Source organism: Squalius cephalus (assembly GCF_949319135.1).
Source record: "Squalius cephalus genome assembly, chromosome: 5".
Classification (NCBI taxonomy): Eukaryota; Metazoa; Chordata; class Actinopteri; order Cypriniformes; family Leuciscidae; genus Squalius; species Squalius cephalus.
Genome location: NC_137126.1, coordinates 7,829,628 through 7,835,627, shown reverse-complemented (window position 1 = coordinate 7,835,627; position 6,000 = coordinate 7,829,628).

Genomic DNA, 6,000 nt, shown 5'->3' with positions numbered 1-6,000 from the left:
TCTTATAAGAATTTACACTCACTTTGATGGGGGGAAAAAACATTAATGCAGCCATTAATCACCCTGACTAATGCAGGGATTTAAAACATTAAAGCAGCCAGCTGCCATATCACCCTGTAGACCAAGACGGTAACACTTTATATTACGACCCGCAAACAACTGCGTAAGTAAACCGAAATTACGGTGTACGTTTCTGTAATTATAGTGTACTTCCGTGTAGGTATAAGGGAACAATATGTTAAGTTTTGGGTAATAAAGGGGTAACAAGCAGATATACAACCTGCAAAGAACTTCGTAAGTAAACCGAAATTACGGTGTACGTTTCTGTAATTATAGTGTACCTCCGTGTAGGTATAAGGGAACAATATGTTAAGTTTTGGGTAATAAAGGGGTACAACCAGATATACAAGCAAATTATTTATAATGTAATTATTTTAAAACTAACAGGTACCTATTCTGTTAATATATTCCAGGCAAAAATTGTACGTCTGTTGTATATAAAAGTTTTTATCACATTTCTGGAAAAATATGTTCTTGTGCAATGTAGTTACAGGGTAATTTTGACATCTGTGGGTTGTAAATTATATATGGCTGTATGTAAGCACAGTATGATAAAAATTTAATCTGAAACAATTTTATAAACAGCTGATTTCGAAAAACATTGGCAATGCTATTTATTGGCTTTTCTTACTAAACTACTTAACATTTAACCCCAAAAAAAAAAAAAAATTCTGCTATGACTTTAATTTAGAACGTACCATGTAGTACTTAGTACTTACCTTATCACATTGTATTGCAATGCCACTTAAATGTCAGGGCAAATATACTGTGTAATTAAAATTTTTTTTTTTTTTTATAAGAGTAGCTTACCTTTCTCTGTAATTACTGTGCAAATAGTGTTGTTTCGTATTGTTACATAGTAAGTAGTGTTTGTTACCCGTTTCAACTGTGTATTTACAGGGTAAGTGTAACTCCTGCGGGCTGTAAATTAAAGTGGCGCTTGTTACCCCCTTGTTCTGTGTATTTACAGGGTAAGTGTAACTCCTGCGGGCTGTAAATTAAAGTGGCGCTTGTTACCCCCTTGTTCTGTGTAGTTACAGGGTAAGTGCAGTAAATATACAATAAAGGATCCAATTTAATTTCTGACTTTTATTTTACAAAAACATTTCAAAACACTTTTTCATCTTAATAAAACATTGTCTTTTCTACAGTATACTCAAACAACAAAGTAACACATTATACCCCCCAACCCCTTTATTTGCTTCTCTTGCTTTTCTTCTTCTTTCTTTTCTTGCTCTTCTTTTTCTTAACTTCCACAGGGGACTCTGAAGTTGAGGAGTTGATGGAGTCCCATTGGTCTTGCTGCACTGCAAAAATATGAATATATATACATGCTCTTAGCAAGCTACACCTTCAATTTTAAGTTGTCGAACAATCCTCCACTCTAAAACATTTTGTGCCACCTGATATTACTGTAGTAACTGTAATTTTGAAGAAAACACATTTTGGTGAAGTTTGAGGCAGATCATGGGGGGGGGTTGTGATATTTTATAGTGATAATGACTGTAGTGCAGCAGAAAATGTTTTTTAAAAAGGCATAGTTCTGACAGCAACAAAAAAAAAAAAAAAAAAACCATGAAACACAAACATGAGGGCTGTGGCACTATAGGAACAGCATATCTTTGTGTCATTGCAGATGGGAAAGCAGACTTCATCTTTTCAATTTCCTTTTTCAAAAAATCACACTCATCTTTGAGCAAGGTGATCTCTGCTTTAAGAGTGATAATCTTATCTTTGAAAGAAAGAAAGAAAGAAAGAAAGAAAGAAAGAAAGAAAGAAAGAAAGAAAGAAAGAAAGGTTAGACGTTTAAATTTTACTCCTGCCCTACTCCAGGGCTTATACTTGTGACCACTTTCCTATTTTTTAAAACATCAAATTGAAGAACTAAACATCACTGGTACTGTACATTATAAATGCACTTGTTAAAGGATTAGTTCACCCCAAAATTAAAATTTACAACGGACAACGGTAACAAACATTGGTCACCATCGTTAAGTCCAAATCAATGCAGTTTCAAAAGTATTTTAAGTGTTTAAACGGGCTGTACGTGATCACAGCTGAAGAAGAGGTTGTTATCTAGCGAAACGATAGGTCATTTAAAAAAAAGGAATATATAATTTATAGACTTTTTACCTTCAATAGTTCGGATTGAGCTGATCAACAAACGGACAGGGAACTACGTCATCACGTTGAAAGGTCACGCCTGCGCCGGCAATACTATTTGAACTACTATTCATATTCATCAGAATGTTATTCATATACTATTCATATTCATATTCACTGAATACTATTTCTATATATATAATCGCAAACAATACTATTTGAATTATCCTCCTACGTACGGTCGCATTGTAAACAGTGGGGCGGTACTTCGGCCGGCGCAGGCGTGACCTTTCAACGTGATGACGTAGTTCCCTGTCCGATTGTTGATCAGCTCAATCCGAACTATTGAACTATTGAACTATTGCCACAGCCCTCAGGTTTGTGTTTCATGCTTTTTTGTTTTTTTGTTGCTGTCAGAACAACTATGCCTTTTTAAAAAACATTTTCTGCTGCACTACAGTCATTATCACTATAAAATATCACAACCCCCCCATGATCTGACTCAAACTTCACCAAAATGTGTTTTCTTCAAAATTACAGTTACTACAGTAATATCAGGTGGCACAAAATGTTTAGAGCGGAGGATTGTTCGACAACTTAAAATTGAAGGTGTAGCTTGCTAAGAGCATGTATATACTGTATATTCATATTTTTGCAGTGCAGCAAGACCAATGGGACTCCATCAACTCCTCAACTTCAGAGTCCCCAGTGGAAGTTAAGAAAAAGAAGAGCAAGAAAAGAAAGAAGAAGAAAAGCAAGAGAAGCAAATAAAGGGGGGGGGGGGGGGTATAATGTGTTACTTTGTTGTTTGAGTATACTGTAGAAAAGACAATGTTTTATTAAGATGAAAAAATGTTTTGACATTTTTTTGTAAAATAAAAGTCAGAAATTAAATTGGATCCTTTATTGTATATTTACTGCACTTACCCTGTAACTACACAGAACAAGGGGGTAACAAGCGCCACTTTAATTTACAGCCCGCAGGAGTTACACTTACCCTGTAAATACACAGAACAAGGGGGTAACAAGCGCCACTTTAATTTACAGCCCGCAGGAGTTACACTTACCCTGTAAATACACAGAACAAGGGGGTAACAAGCGCCACTTTAATTTACAGCCCGCAGGAGTTACACTTACCCTGTAACTACACAGTTGAAACGGGTAACAAACACTACTTACTATGTAACAATACGAAACAACACTATTTGCACAGTAATTACAGAGAAAGGTACTCTTATTAAAAAAACTAAACAAAAAACTTTTAATTACACAGTATATTTGCCCTGACATTTAAGTGTTATTGCAATACAATGTGATAAGGTAAGTACTAAGTACTACATGGTACGTTTTAAATTAAAATCATAGCAAAAACAAATTTTTTTGGCTTAACGTTAAGTAGTAGTAAGAAAAGCCAATAAATAGCATTGCCAAAAAGTTTAATTTACAACCCACAGATGTCAAAATTACCCTGTAACTACATTGCACAAAGACATATTTTTCCAGAAATGTGATAAAAACTTTTATATACAACAGACGTACAAATTTTGCCTGGGATATATTAACAGAATAGGTACCTGTTAGTTTTAAAATAATTACATTATAAATAATTTGCTTGTATATCTGGTTGTACCCCTTTATTACCCAAAACTTAACATATTGTTCCCTTATACCTACACGGAGGTACACTATAATTACAGAAACGTACACCGTAATTTCAGTTTACTTACGAAGTTCTTTGCAGGTTGTATATCTGCTTCACTGTAAAAAAAAACTGTAAATTTACAGGAAACGGTCTGTATTTTTTAACAGAATTTTGTCGTTTTGTCATTATAGAGTGAATACCTGTTATTTTACAGATATTTGTTGTAATTTAAAGGTCCACTATTAAATTTACAGGTAATTGCTTTTATTTTGGTTTTACATTAATTTTACGTTTTTTTAAAGGAAATTCTCTGTAATTTTATAGGGTTATGTGTAATTTTACATACAAAATTAAGTAATATTTTACAGATTATTTCTGTGGAATTAGAAAACAAAGAAAATAAGATATAACTGCAGAAATTAGCAGTCACTAAACATGTTTTCCTTAAAGATTATTAAGCATGTGGGGGTTAAAGTGAGTTTTAAGATTTGTACACACATTAGGCAGGCCTATTTAATTATTTAGTCTTTTAATTTTGTCTTGCAAATAGATGTTCAATTTTGATCATCATTTGTAGGCTATTTGCCCGAAAATTTCATTTAGGCCTATATTTTATGTCTTTTATGAATCGTTTTTCCAAATCTGCGTGGCTTTGTGTGCGTTTGTATGTATATGTGTGTGTGTGTGTGTGTGTGTGTGTGTGCCCGCGCGCGCGCGCGCAGATTCAAATTATCCGCCATTACGTTTCGTTGCTGCTAGTCCCGCCCACATCAGTTAGCTACCTACAGATCTGTCTCTGTCGTCGATCTGTGTCAAGGGCAAGCGGGAGATTTGAAGTTTCAGTCTACGCTCGTGAAGTAGTCGTGGATTGTGATCACAGTGGTTCAAAGCTATAATCGTATTCGACAGAAGCAGCCAGCCGTGAGCAGGAGCGCTGAACACATATTAGTTGTTTGTAGTCTGGGTGTCAGTCCAGAAATAACGCGCCCTTTTTCAGTGAGCCTGGTTCGTCGTCACAGCGGACCTCATCGATCCCGACCGATCAACGGCTGAGGTAAGAGTCTCATACTACATGTGTGTACGATATTTTATATTACATTTGTGTTAAGTGGTTAGACAGTTTCCATGCTAACGTTAGCATTCTTAAATGATGTTCAGTTATAACTGGGTCAGGGCAAAACACTGAAAATGCAGCATGCGTTTTTTAATTATCGATCTGTGTTAAGAAAGATCAGTTGAACCCAACCCACATCTCTACTTGTTAACTTAAAGACCTAAAACAATCTTTAGTAGACTTGTTATTCATATTAAAGTCCATAATTGTGTATAAAATCTTCGTTATGATAGTCAGTAACATTAAACCAATAAATGGCGGGATATTTTGAAACACTGTCTGGAAGCTGAAAACTTTTCTCTTAAAAAACATACTTTATTTTATTATAATAAAATTGTAGTAAACACGTTTTTAGCTGATTTTTTACCATTGTAATAGCCACAGTTTTACTAAAAATAGGCCTACTAGGTGTGCAGCTAGGTCACAGTAAATCATATTCATTTAACGTTACTTTCTATAAATGTAACTTAGCTAAAATCACATGGCAGCTCAAAATATTACTGTTAGCCTTTCCAGCTCAGCTTCAAGATCATAGTCATTTGAGTTTTTGCATTGTCCCAATGGAACATATTCTGACATGTGTAAATCTAATACTGAGTTTTAAAATAACTTGTGTGTGTGTGTGTGATTTCAGGTCACGTGGAAAGCAGATGATCATGGCAAACAAGGTATGGGAAGAATTCATTAAAACATAAAAATCATAACGGTTCTGATTCCATATGTTCATAACAGTCTTCTGATTCCATATGATTGCACTAAAAGTATGCACAAGGTTTGGATTTGCTACAGCAAGATTACGATTGTGTTAGATTCCACCCATCTTTCTTTCTTTTTTTAATTTTTTTTAACTACCCACTAAGCAAAATGATGTCCGAAAGACTTCTTTTCAATGTCTTTGTTACAAAAATCAGACGTTGAAATGCCGTCCACTGAGGAGCCAGAATGAAAGTTATGACGTCTTTTTTTGACGTGTTCTGCACGTCCGATATAGACGTTCATCGAACCTTCGTACAAGGTTAAAACTAGTTCAGATGTGGCCATTGTGGACATATTTCAACATCATTTATGGTCTCATTTAGAC